This window comes from Delphinus delphis, chromosome 13 (genome assembly GCF_949987515.2).
Source record: "Delphinus delphis chromosome 13, mDelDel1.2, whole genome shotgun sequence".
Taxonomy (NCBI): domain Eukaryota; kingdom Metazoa; phylum Chordata; class Mammalia; order Artiodactyla; family Delphinidae; genus Delphinus; species Delphinus delphis.
In genome coordinates, this window is record NC_082695.1 from 68,099,362 (window position 1) to 68,114,251 (window position 14,890).

Consider the following 14,890-nt stretch of genomic DNA (forward strand, 5'->3'; position numbering starts at 1 on the left):
CTAAGAAATGTATCCTAAGACTAGTTCTCAATACTTTGGACTGTTAATAAGCAGAATAGGGCTTCCCTGGTGGCGCAGTGGTTGAGAGTCCGCCTGACGATGCAGGGGACACGGGTTCGTGCCCCGGTCCGGGAAGATCCCACATGCCGCGGAGCGACTGGGCCCGTGAGCCATGGCCGCTGAGCCTGAGCGTCCGGAGCCTGTGCTCCGCAACGCGAGAGGCCGCAACAGTGAGAGGCCCGCGTACAGCAAAAAAAAAAAAAAAAGCAGAATAAAAAACAAACAAAAAGTATTTCCAAACTTCAAAGCCAAATATTGCTGCTAAGGTGTTTCATGGGAATTAGTAGTGACACCTAAAATCTAAGTGCCTTTAGACATCAAGAGTCTACAGGCATTGTGGATGGGAGACAGAGGTCCAGTGTTGAGACATGAGATTGTTTGAGGAAAGCCTGATAATTCAGAGTAACAGTGGATTATTGCAATCAAAGAAGGACGATAAACCAAACATTCAGAGAACAGTGGTTTGTTTTTGTTTTTCTGACATGATGAAAATTTTATTTTATTTTATTTTTTTTATTGGCATATAGTTTCTTTACAGTGTTGTGCTAGTTTCTGCTGTACAGCAAAGTAAATTAGTTATACATATATCCCCTCTTTTTTTGGATTTTCTTCCCATTTAGGTCACCACAGAGCACTGAGTAGAGTTCCCTGTGCTACACAGTAGGTTCTCATTAGTTATCTGTTTTATACACAGTAGTGTATATATGTCAATCCCAATCTCCCAATTCATCTCACCACCCCCCCCTTGGTATCCATAAGTTTGTTCTCTACATCTGTGTCTCTATTTCTGCTTTGCAAATAAGTTCATCTGTACCATTTTTCTAGATTCCACATATGAGCGATATTATATGATACGTGTTTTTCTTTTACTGACTTACTTCAATCTGTATGACAGTCTCTAGGTCCATCCACGTCTCTGCAAAAGGCACAATTTCATTCCCTTTTATGGCTGAACAATATTCCATTGTATATATGTGCCACATGTTCTTTATCCATTCATCTGTTGATGGACATTTAGGTTGCTTCCATGTCCTGGCTATTGTAAATAGTGCTGCAATGAACATTGGGGTTCATGTACCTTATTGAATTATGGTTTTCTCCAGGTATATGCCCAGGAATGGGATTGCTGTAGGAGGGTTCCCTTTCGGAGAGAAGTGCTTTAATTTTATGACTCTTTGGTTTCTTTTTGACCATCCATTCTTTTTCTCAGTTTTTCTGGTTTGTAAATGTCTTTGACTCAAGTCAGTTTCACAATCCACCGAAATCTGAGGACACCAGGGGTCTAAATTGCCCACCATTTCCTGAGTACATCATCACATGTGGCCAGCTATGGGATCTTTGTTTAATAACGATGTATTTGAAAATGATCAATGATTTTTTTGTTTGTTTGTTATATTGGGTGATTAACAAATTTTCCCCTTAGGTCAATATATTGATAGTTCCAATGTTTCTTAAAGAAATATTTACTGAAAGAGTAAGAAGTAGGGTACACACAGTTAGTGCTACTGAGGCCCTGGGCCAGGTGACTCAGGCATCACTGCCATCTTCCCAACAGTTCTGCAAAGCAAAAAGTAATAACCTCATTGTATGGAGGAGAAAACAGAAGCTTAGAGTGATTGTAATTTGCCAGACAGTAATGTTAGAGTTTGACTTACCCAGGTCTGTGTGACTCTAAAGCCAAAATTCTTTCCAAGAGCTTAGGCTGTTTCAAGTGTTCTATCTAAAGAATGCTGCAAATAATAGTAGCTCTTTTTGTATAGTTATTTAAAAAATATGGAATATTTAACATTCCATTTGCTAAGCTTTCACACTAAGCAACAGGAACTTATTAATCTCTCCAATAAATCCTAAATTCAGAAAAGATTAAGGCACTGTCCATTTATTTTTATTAAAATAATTTATGTAAATTTTAATTCAAATTAGGCTCAGCCTGAAGCACCTAGAATATTAATTCAGAAACTAGTCGTATTAGTCCAGGTTCAAACGTGGGGAGATTTGGCCAAGGACATTGAAGCAAGCACTTTATCTTTATTAGCCATCAGTCGGCAAGCCTTTATCGAGTACCTTCTAAGCATTTGGGGAGGAGCTTGAACCTCAAAGAAATTGCCGTCTGTTCGGGCAATACGACTAAATCATGTGAAACAATTTGGGAAAAATAGTAAGACAGTTCATAATTAAGTGTTCATTTGCTATAGAAATTCAAAGCAGAAGGTTTTTGAAAGCACAGCAGATTTATTGCATGGGAAGCATGGAAAATTTCGTGGAAGACACTCCACTTTGGGTAGCCTTCAAAAAAATGTAGAGGAGCTTTGAGTAAATTGAGAAGCATGTAGAAGTTCATAAGCATGATGAGTATAAAAATTTGTGTTGGGAAGTATTGAAAGAAGTTGGGTATATTGATGTATTCGATTCCAGAGAATTCTTGTAGTGTGTGTGTTTGTCCTCCTATAAACTGAGTAAGCCTAGGGCCCTTGTGCCTCTTCCTTACCTTCTGTCACAAGCACAGTACATAGCATGTTGTCGGGGCTTAATAAATGTAGTGTGCGCTTCACTGTGAGAAGAAGGCAGGGAGTCCAGTTTTGACTTAGTAGGAAATGGAAAATATAAATTAGAAAATATTCTTAAAAGTAGCTGATTTCAGTTAGCATGTACTTGCTGATTTTATTAGTATCACTTTGCTAAAAAGATTCCGTTAATTTTGAGTAAAAGTCCCATCACTTATGTACATATATGTAATAGGGGAGGTGAGTTTAGAATGAACGCTGACCAGTTAATACAAAAGTCACTTTCATTTAGCTTCAGGCTTCTTTGTTGTAAATCATCTTTTCTGAATCAAATAAAGGTTAATGATTCCTTTGCATTTGCACTCCTGAGCACACTTCAACGAAAGTGAAGTCGAGTCTATGTTGACTGGAAGAAAATACAAAGCCCTGAGTGGGAAGTAAATTAAAGATAAACATGACATATTAATTCATTCAGTCATTGTGGTAGCCAGCCTCCAAGGGGGCCCCTGGTGATCCCTGCCTCCCGGTATTCACACCCTTCTATAACTCCCCCCTGTTGTGAATGAGCCGGGTTTTATAACTCAGTCTAATGGACAGAAGGAAGCAGAATGGTAGTGTGTGACTTGGAGATTAGGTCATAAAAAGCACTATGGCTTCTCACTCTTTAAGTCTCTGAAATCACTCTCTCTGGGGGACTCCAGCTGACATGTTGTGAGCTGCCCTGTGGAGAGGCCCTCAATGGCAAGGAACTGAGGCTTCCTGCCAGCAGCCATGCGAGTGAGCTTAGAAATGGATCTTCTAGCCCAGTCAAGCCTTCAGTCGAGTGTAACCCTGACTGACACCTTGACTGCAGCCTCATAAGAGACCTTGAGCCAGAAACACTGGGTTAAGCCCTGCTCAGATTCCTGACTCTAATAAACTGTGAGATAATAAGCGTTTATTACTTTAAGTCAGCCAACATATCTGAGAACACCGTGTGAAAGGCATTGAGTTCCCTGGTGATATCTTGCCCTTAAGGACTTAACGGTTGAGTGTGGAAAATAACACATGTACAAGTACCTATTGTATGAGGCAGCAGGAAGATCGAGGGAGCAATACAAGCTTCATGGCAGGGGTAACATTCAGGTTGAGTTTTGAAGGATGAGCACACTGTACACACGTGAAGATGTTGAGGATGTCTTGCATAAAGGGTTCTACTTTGTGATGAGATTGACAAAATTGCAGAAATGGAGTGGTTGGAAAATCGAGTTAATAATTATAACAGTAATACTAAAGTACATTTTTTAAAACTTGAACAGTATTTCCACATGTACTAATTTATTTGACTTCCTCACAAACCAAGTGAGATGGGTAGAACAGTCATTATTGTGCCCTTTTTTTTTTTTTTTTTTTTTTTTTGCGGTACGTGGGCCTCTCACTGTTGTGGCCTCTCCCGTTGTGCGCAGGCTCAGCGGCCATGGCTCACGGGCCCAGCCGCTCCGCGGCATGCGGGATCTTCCCGGACCGGGGCACGAACCCGTGTCCCCTGCATCAGCAGGTGGACTCTCAACCACTGTGCCACCAGGGAAGCCCATTGTGCCCATTTTATCATTAAGGAAGGTACAGCTCTGAGGTACTCAGTGTTATGTCTAAGGTCAGTCAGGTAGTAAGTGGCCAAGATGAAGCTTAGGCTCTTTGAAAACAAGGAGAAAGTATAAATCAATATGTATAATGAAATAACCTCAATCAATTAGAAAATGGTGTAGAAGGGATCACAAGGCAGTGAAATTATTTCTATAGAAGTTTTGAGGAAGAGAGATGTATGGTGTGATCAGCACATTAGTCAGGAAGGCTGGCAGTATTCTCCCAAGAGACTTCTCAGGGAGGTGAATTTACCAGCGTCGGAAAGTAGGTGTTCAGCTTTATAAGCTCTCAAACCTGATTTAGCTAGCACACAAGCAGGTCCGTCTCTCGAGGGAATATTTGTATTAGCAAAGTGCACAGGCAGATTTATTACTGTAATGAGAAGTGTCACCGCCATGCACCTCAGAGTATTCTGTTGGCGCTAGTACATTCATTGCCTGTAGACAGGCCTTCAAGGGAAGTCCCATTACAGTACAAAACTTGATAGCGTCCATGCTCTCAGGATGAAGAGAGTTGACTAGATAAACCTATGAGATGCTCCTCGGGTTGGGGTGGGGAGACTGAGGCATTTTTTTCCTCTTTAGAGATCACCCTGCCAGGAACACCGGTCCTCTGGCCAAGATTCACTCATCCCCCAAAAGAAATCTGCTTCCCTAACTCTCCGTATTAGTTTCCTAGGGCTGATCCTAACAAAATATCAAAACTGAGTGGCTTAAAATTTCCTAACAATTCTCTAAGTTAAAGATATGAATGAAAGGTGTCGGCAAGGCATGCTCCCTCTGCAATCTCTAGGGAAGAGCGTTTCTGGATTCCTTTCCATTCTGGTGGCTCCCAGCAATCTTTGGCCTTCTTTGGTTAGTGGCTGCCTCACTCCAGTCTTTGAGTCCAGAGTCACAGAACCTCCTCTGTGTGTGTGCCCCCTTCTCTTTATATAAGGGAACCAGTCATTGGATTCTGGGCCCACCTTAATCCAGTATGACCTCAGCATAACTTGATTACATCTGCAAAGACCCCATTTCCAAGTAAGTTTGCGTTCACATGTCCACAGATTAGCATTTGAACACATCCTTTGGGGAGGACACAGTTTAATCCAGTTTACCCTCTTTTCTCATGTTTTACTGTTTGGCCCACCTCACTGCCGCCCTGTCCAGGATAGATTCTTTCTGCATTCAAGTGTTATTTTGGCCTGAGAGCCTTTCTCCCTTTTTAAGGTGTCTTGACTCATAACCGACCTCACCTTTTACATCAATTACTTCAGGGATAAGAGGAGTAGAAGTGATTGGAACATTCTCCCCTAAATAGCTTGGTTTTTATTTATTTTTTATTCTAAATGCCAAATGTTTCCTCTATGGCTAAACCCACCAGTTAAAAATCCCTGCAGTCACTACTGTATCAAGAATCCACTGTTAGTCATGAGAGCTTGTGGGGATAGTTAATAGTTTGGGAAGCAATGCCAGCACCAAGGGGGAGCTTGGAAGATCGGCTCCAGCCCCTCCTTCAAGCCATCCAAACCCAAAACAATAATAATATTCTTTTACTGTAATGCTGTTTTATTTTGCAGTCTCATGTCAAATGTGAACAAAATTACCTTTACCACGTATTTTGCGTTTTCTGTACAATGTAAGCTGCTGCAAATAAAACTTCAAGGGAAGCTCCCTAGCCTCCTATTCTAACCAGACTAATGTCTCCTAAACCCCTGCCATATGGACGTTCTAGAATACCCTCTGTTTAAATAGCCGCATTCTGAGCTGGTTTGTAGCCTAGCTTTTAGAGGCCATTTTTATTCACCCCGTTTCTGAATTCACAGTGGGAAGGTACTTGTAGTTATACCGTACGCATTTTCAGGTGAAGAAATCAGATATTAGCAAGTGTAAAATAAAATAATAGCATTATAAAATCAGAGGCCAGCAATGATAAGCGTGGTTGCAGAAAAAGCAATTGTTAGATAGAACTGTACCCTTTCAGAAAGAGCTTCTCTGGCCTAGAAGCCAGAAGACTTTGGCACTCCTGTTATTGAGAACAGATAGAGCAAGAAAATATAGTGTGTGATATTTAACTATAACCTCAATTGTGTATAGAGCCCAAAGTATAAAATAAATATATACAAGTTCACATTGACATTAAACAATTGAATAAATAAATAAATAGGGGAGGAGGCACAGATCTTTCTTATAAAATTATTTCAAGTAATATAAGTGAGGGCTGGACTTACCCTCATCCAAAATATAGAGCATGGAAAGAGGAAAGTTAGTAAGAGTAGAAAACATGGCAGCCACTAGTTTAACCAAGTTATCAGAGTTTCCATCACCAGTAATAAGTAATCTTCATAGCATACACCCCCAATACGATATGATGAAGAGGGAACTTCATCTCTCTGGTTTTCTTCCCCAAACCCATAGCCCCAGTCTCATCATGAGAAAAATATCAGATAAACCCAGACTAAGGGGCATTCTACAAAATACCAGTACTGCTCAAGTTGTCAAGTCCATGAAAAAGAAGGAGTGAGAAACTATCCCAGACCAGTGGAGACTTAAGGAGTGAGGATGACGAAATGCAGTGTGGGATCCTCAGTTGTGTCCTGAGGTAGGAAAATGACATTAGTATAAAAACTGGTGAAATCCAAATACAACCTGAAGTTTAGTTTGTAGTTTAAAAAAAGGGAAGGAAACAATTGGATCAGATGGCTTAGTCCCTCCTAGCTATAGACTTCCTAATGTTCTAGAAGTGAGGTTCACAGAAGAGATGTCTTAGAGGAGAGGTTGGACTTAAGGTGTCAGAGCTATTTTTTCTAATTAAAAAAATATATGTTTTTAGATGCTTCTTTCTGTATGTTTTCTTCCCATGCTTAAGAAAATAGAGAATTGCAGAAGGCATTGCTGCAGATAGAAAACCTTAGACATCAGTTAGAATCTAAGTAGGAAAAGACAGAGCTGAGTAAAGAATTGTCCTCAGCAGTGGATCTCAGGGGGCTCATCTAGTCCTGAGTGTCCACAGGCACGTGACCTTGGACAGGTCATATTTCCATGCCTCAATTTCTTTGTCTGTAAACTGGTGAGATTAGATTAGAAAATATCTACATTTCCAATTATAACATATAATTCTACTAGCTCTGTGTACCAGTGGTAGAAGTCTGAGGTATAGAGAATGCAATTTCTGGGGTGGGTAAGGGATGCTCTTCCGCAAACCACAGTGACACCTGCTGGGGAATCAAGGGTTATCTCCCTTGGTTGGGTAGCTTGGAAACTCACAACCCCGGGTGAGAGAAAATCCTGTAGACTCAGCTTGGCCGTTATCTACAAACTTGGATAAAGGAATGACTTTTGCAGGTCTCTTTCTTGCCTCTTCTTCTTTCAGACATTACCTAGCACAGTTCTGACACCACCAAAAATTAACTATGACATCTTAAGCAAATTACTTAACCTCTCTGGGCCTCGATTTCTTCAGTTATAAAATGGGGGTTAAAAATAACTACTTCGTGTTGCTTTACGAGAATGAATTGAGCAAATCCAATTCTGGGCTGCAGTGTGCTATTTACTTCTTATTTAGGTGGGTAATATTTGGACTTTTCTGGCCTCTGATCCTTACCAAGTATTAAATAACAGTAGTGTGTTCGTGTCTGTTGGTAGAGAGGCTCAAAGAGCAGAATCCAGCTATTCAAGACTTTGAAAAAACCCTAAATGATACCAAGAGGGTAGATTTAGTTTTTACTAACATTAACTTAAAAGATTTGGGGAAATGGTTTTGCAGCAGTAGTTAGTAGCACATGATTGATGGTTGTGTTCATAAATAATCAGTGTGCAAGTGACTGATGGCTCTTCTGTGGGGGACCCAAGTGGCAGGGGAGAAGCATGGTTGTGAGGACAGCCAGTGCTTGATGGGAGCCTCAATAGAAGATTGATAACTTGGGAATATTTTCAACATATGTGGATCGCTCTTAAATAGGTTTTTGAGAAAGGTTCTTCTGCAGCCGAGGCTTTATGTTGGCACATGTTCTTTTTGGATTGTAAATTAGATTTTCAGTGATAAGCTGCTCATTCTTCCCCCTGTGCATCTGCTCTCATCTTTGTGACCATGGGAGGGGAGGGATCAGCTGCAAGTCACCCCTGGGACCTGGGCTTCTCACAGAACAACTGGTCCCAGGAAGGCTCTGGCCACATTTACACGTTAAAAAAAAAAACAAAAAAATGAAAAGGGATTCAAAATGGGATTATCATCTCCCTAGAACTCAGGAGTCAGAAAGTATTCCCTGGAAATACTTAAGTGAACATTCCTCTCCATATAATATTGGGTTTTACAGGCTCTATTTTAATATTTTGAAGCCTTTTACTTACTTTTTCTTGTGATTCTTGCCATCTGTTTGATACTCACCAGGCTTTATTATTGTGTTCTCACGTAGGACGAAACTGAGGCACAGAGAAGTTTAATTTGCGCAAGTCAGTGATAGAGATAAGAGCCCCTTAGAGTCCTTCAACCTCTAGGTGGATAACTCATCCCATACCTCCTTCTAGAGTATCATTGTCATACAGGAAATCAGTGGAAACCACTATTATCGAAATAGTCATATAACTATTTTTGCTAACATTGTAAACTTCCTGGTTACGTGTCTGTGTGTATGGGTGTATGTGTGTGTGTGTGTGCGTGTGCACACGTGCACGCACGGGTATGCACATGTTTTTGCATCTATGACCTTTTACTCAGAAGTTTTTTATCCCTAAGTTCACAGATTGGCATTTAAAGGTTCTTGATAAGGATCTTTAGAGTAATCAAGAAACTGTATTCCATCCACAGAGTAAAACCCAAACTCCTTGCACTTCCAGCACTCTTTTTGAGCTGGTACAAACTGCCCCTTTAATGTTTCTTATCTTATCCCCTATCCCCTGGGATAACCCCTGCACCTGTCTGTGCAGCCAATTCCTGGCTCCACCTCATACTACAGAATTAGAAAAATATAGAATCTAAATGTTCAACCTGCTCCCCAGGTATTTCTGATGCAGTGAGCCTATGAGTCAACATTTGTGGACCCTGCCAGTCCCATGCAGTCTGCTCTACTCTAATGTGGCCTTTATTTGCAGGCCCTCGTAACGTGATACTATCAATATGCCTGACCTTATCTCCCAAACACTCCCTTTATTTCAAAATCCAGGTCAAACACCCTGGCATTCATGAAGCTTTGACTTATTCCTTCCACTACAGCGAACTCTTCGTACTTCACCCTCTTAGAAAGTATGTGTGTGCTTCCATTTAAGCTCCGTTGTTTATCTGTATTTTCTTCCCTCCAGAAGGAGATCTAGACTCCGTCCCTAATGCCCCACCAGGCACAGAGTTCTCAGTAAGGAATTGCAGAGTGCTGAATCGAAGTCTATGGGTAACTTCCGGACATCGAGGTTCTGATGATATTTTATTCTGGAGGCAGAACGAGACCGATCGGGTCTTTCTGTTTCACCTTTGGTCTCAGAGTTTGGGATTAGCTACTATGGACTCCACTGAGCTCTGTCCCTCTGCTTCAGATGTCTGTGAAGCTTGAGCTACCACCTGACAGCCTAGTTTTTGGTTGAAGAGGAGAAGTGAAGGAAGAAGAATAGACCATATTTATTAAGAAATTCTCTGGGCAGCTGACGTGTTTAGATTAACAGATGAATAGTGGAAAAGAAAGCCTTCTGAGCCTTGCATGATCTCACTTTTTGGTCCTTTATTAGATATATGTGTATAACTGTAAGGGTGCTTCACACTTTGAAGATATACTCATTAAATTCTGACAGTTATTTTAAATCATACATGGGAACATACTTAATGTGTGCATTTATCAAGAAATAGCATTTTAAAAATGTTTTGTTTGAAGTTTTCCTCCAAAAGTACCTTCGTGCTGCCACCGATACATTCATTCAGTGCTCAGAATCAGGATTTTGAGTACAGGGTTTGAAAGTATTTAGATACAAGTGCATTGTTAAATAGAGAATTTGCAAATGCCATACTACTAAACATAAAAATTGGATATGAAATATAATTGTTGATCCAAGAGGTTCCATTGGAGAACAGCTGGTTAAGCCTTCTGGAAGACGTTTTTGGAAGTATGATGGAAAATCTATTTTGGCTGTAACAGACATCTTCTTATATTTCCCTCTATTTCTATTCATTATCATTAAAGGGTATCATCTGCTCTTGGTTTTGTGTTTAATTTGAATTCACACTCTTACAATAAGGTCATCTACCTTAGTCAGCTCTGTGAAATTGAATCTAATTTTGGAATAAAAGTGAAAATTAAGATCTAGGTACCACTCATTAAGGTTTAGAAGGCATAGGTTGAATTGGGTGTCTTGTGTTCTGCCACTTCTACTACCAAGAAACGATTCCTTTAATCCAATGAAATCCTTTAAGAAGTAATAGAGCAATTAGAAATTAAGGGCAAGGGTCAGCTCCTGAGCAGCACCAAGCCATCAAGGACTTTACTTGTAGCCCTGCTGTGTGCATGTGTTCTTCATAAAGCACAAAACAAGACAGAATCTTTACAGTGTTTTCTTAAGATAGAATTTTAGTAAAGCTCCCTTCAAATCCCAAGGCCAAATACATATTGGAAAAACACCTATTTTAGAGAATGAGTGCCTTTCTTACTCTTTAAAACCAACCAAATAATGCCAATTCCTTTTGCCTAGTTACGACAGCCAGCTTTTTTTTTTTTTTTTTTTTTTGCGGTACGTGGGCCTCTCACTGTTGTGGCCTCTCCCGTTGCGGAGCAGAGGCTCCGGACGCGCAGGCCCAGCGGCCATGGCTCACGGGCCTAGCTGCTCTGCGGCATGTGGGATCTTCCCAGACCGGGGCACGAACCCGTGTCCCCTGCCTCGGCAGGCGGACTCTCAACTACTGCGCCACCAGGGGAGCCCCAGGACCTCACTTCTAAAACCTCACAGCAGTGAGAGGCCCACGTACCGCAAAAAAAAAAACAAAAGAAAGAAAGAAAAAAAAAACAAGTCAAAGTGTCTTTAATCATTAGTTAACTTTTTTTTTTATTTGCGGTACGTGGGCCTCTCACTGCTGTGGCCTCTCCCGTTGCGGAGCACAGGCTCCGGACGCGCAGGCTCAGCGGCCGTGGCTCACCGCTGCGCGGCATGTGGGATCTTCCCGGACCAGGGCACGAACCCATGTCCCCTGCATCGGCAGGCAGACTCTCAACCACTGCGCCATCTTTTTAACATCTTTATTAGAGTATAATTGCTTTACAATGGTGTGTCAGTTTCTGCTTTATAACAAAGTGAATCAGTTATACATATATGTATGTCCCCATATCTCTTCCCTCTTGCATCTCCCTCCCTCCCACCCTCCCTATCCCACCCCTCTAGGTGGTCACAAAGCACTGAGCTGATCTCCCTGTGCTATGCGGCTGCTTCCCACTAGCTACCTGTTTTACATTTGGTAGTGTATATATGTCCATGCCACTCTCTCACTTTGTCCCAGCTTACCCTTCCCCCTCCCCGTATCCTCAAGTCCACTCTCTAGTAGGTCTGCATCTTTATTCCCATCTTGCCCCTAGGTTCTTCTGACCATTTTCTCTTTTATATTTTATATATATTTGTTAGATTCCATATATATGTGTTAGCATATGGTATTTCTTTTTCCCTTTCTGACTTACTTCACTCTATATGACAGTCTAGGTCCATCCACCTCATCACAAATAACTCAATTTCATTCCTTTTTATGGCTGAGTAATATTCCATTGTATATATGTGCCACATCTTCTTTATCCATTCATCTGTTGATGGACATTTAGGTTGCTTCCATGTCCTGGCTATTGTAAGTAGAGCTGCAATGAACATTGTGGTACCTGACTCTTTTTGAATTATGGTTTTCTCAGGGTATATGCCCAGTAGTGGGATTGCTGGGTCATATGGTAGTTCTATTTTTAGTTTTTTAAGGAACCTCCATACTGTTCTCCATAGTGGCTGTATCTTTGCAAATGAAGCAACTGACAAAGGATTAATCTCCAAAACATACAAGCAACTCATGCAGCTCAATATCAAAAAAACAAACAACCCAATCCAAAAATGGGCAGAAGACCTAAACAGACATTTCTTCAAATAAGATATACAGATGGCCAACAAACACATGAAAGGATGCTCAACATCATTAATCATTAGAGAAATGACAGCCAGCTTTTGAACAACCTGAAACTCTCTGTGTTCGAAAAGGCCCAGCACTTGTACTTGATCCAGTAACGTTGAGCTTCTTGGAAGTTGTTTGCTGGGATTCATATCTTTCATCCTTTAACTTTGGAGAAAAATAGTAGCTTATTTCTGTCTCATTAAGGAATGTATCTGCATCACAGCTGACCTATTGCGAGAAATAGTACCTAATTACAATCAGGGAGGATGAATTGGTGAGCTTTTCCTCTCTTCTTTTTTCTGATTTAATGAGGCTGACAACATTCTCTCTGAGTGCCGTGATTATCAGATTAAGGTTTACAGAGTTCGTATTTTTTCCAATGTCTTTGGCAACTCTTACTCCCTCTTGTTCTTCCATGTAACCTGTGGTTCTTGAAAATATAGATTATCAACTGTATGAAAGATGAAGGTCTTAAAAAGGGACCCTTCCAGGTTATAGGAAATATGGTGACATAACCATCCTTAGGATGGGACCAAATCGTGTGCAGTTAGTTACATGTCCTTGGATAAATGAATAAATTAATATCTGAATGGATGTATGTTCTTCCCCAAGGAAAAACTTTAAAGGGAGAACAAATCCACAGAATTACAGCATAGTTGTCAGTAAAATTTTCGATGTTTGTTTGTTTTTGCTGTACGCGGGCCTCTCACTGTTGTGGCCTGTCCCGTTGCAGAGCACAGGCTCCGGATGCACAGGCTCAGCGGCCAAGGCTCACGGGCCCAGCCGCTCTGTGGCATGTGGGATCTTCCCAGACCAAGGCACGAACCCGTGTCTGCTGCATCGGCAGGCGGACTTTCAACCACTGCGCCACCAGGGAAGCCCTCGATGTTTATATAGAATCCAGAGATGTCAGTTCCAAAATTTGATGTTGAGGGTGAGGGTGTGAAATTTACAAGCTCACTGTTCAGCTGTGAGCCTTGCAGTTCTTAGAGCACAAGCTGACTGGAAGCATCCCCTGAGACCCTACCCCTCAACCAACTGTGAGCCCATCAGTCTAGGGGTGGTTTCATGCTGGGATCCTGTTTGGAAATCCATGTGGCCATGGACATTGCCATGGGACTGAGGGCGTCTGTTCAGTAATTTTCTCTGAGCCAGCCGAGGAGACTGTATCTGACCCTGTCTGCACCCCAGGTTTGACTGGGGTAGCAGCACTGGTGGCAGCCACGTGGTGTCACTATAATTATCCAAGAACGTTTGGGAGGAAGAACTATAAAATCATTGTTACTCATCTTAAGATATTTTTGATAATTCGTGAATTTGCTAATCAGAATGTCAGGGGTTCAAGGGAAATGACAAATAAAATATAGCTGTTTTATTGGTGAATTCCCCAAACCTTGTGAGCAGACTCGATATCCATGGCAAAGGCAGTTGCATTTGGTGGTGTCTGAGGGATGAGAAAGATGGGCATCCTGAAGTTTGAGGCAGTAGAAAACTTTATGTTTTGAACTTTTGCTACCTTGTATCCCAATTCTATTAGGGTGATTAGGGGGTTACATATTACTTTCTTATTCTCTGATTTGGAAGTCAGCAGACATGGACTGTAGTCCCGTATCCCCAATTCTGTCCCTGTTCTAAGCAGCTTTATTGAGCTATAATTCATATCCCCCCATACAATTCACCCACTTAACATGTACAGTTCAGTAGGGTTTAGTATCAGTATATTCACAGAGTGGTGTTAATTCTGTCCATTGAAGTGTCTATATCACTCCAGATAAATCTGTGAGTCTTGAGTTGCCTCATGTATAAATTGAGTGGAGCAATATGTTTTTAGTCTTCTTTTGGATGATGAGTCTATAATTTCAAGACTTGGGAGCAATCTGTTTATGTAAAAAAGAAACATCATGAAATATAGTGAATGTTTTATAAGTTACCGTTTGATAGATCTCTCTCTCTCCCTCTCCCTCTCTCTCTCTCTCTCTCTCTCTCTCTCTCTCTCTCTCACACACACACACACACACACACACACACACACACACACACACACACTATTCTTCCCTCCATGATCTCCAACTCAAATATCCCATCATCCCACATCCAGTTTAAGTCTCACCTTCTTTACTCCTACCTGCAGTCCCCCCACCCCCAGGCCCCTTCTCATGAATGTCTGCTACATTTTTTCTATCACATACAGATTGTCTCATAGATATGGGCTTTCTAATACAGTTTTATAGGTATAATTTTTTCCTGAGTAAGACTATAAACTTGATTCTTTCTATCCTACACATCACTTTCCACTCATAGTCAATGAATAGTTGTTGAGTCTCTTCTATACAATTACCCAGAAATATATTTGGTATCTTCAAATGTAGATGGGTTCTTCCTGTGCCGACTACCAGGGTCAGCTTCCAAAGGCTGAACTATTCTGAGAATGGATAGCACTTTAGGAATTGCCAGGGCAGAGCATCATTTCTGTGATTGCAGTTGTGTTCCTTAAAGTACAGGCGTTATTACCAAGAGTAGCACATGATATTGATTGACCAGCATTGCAAGTGCACAATTCCATATTGCTCCATTGGGAATTAATCATTAAACCTGAACAAAGCTCTGTA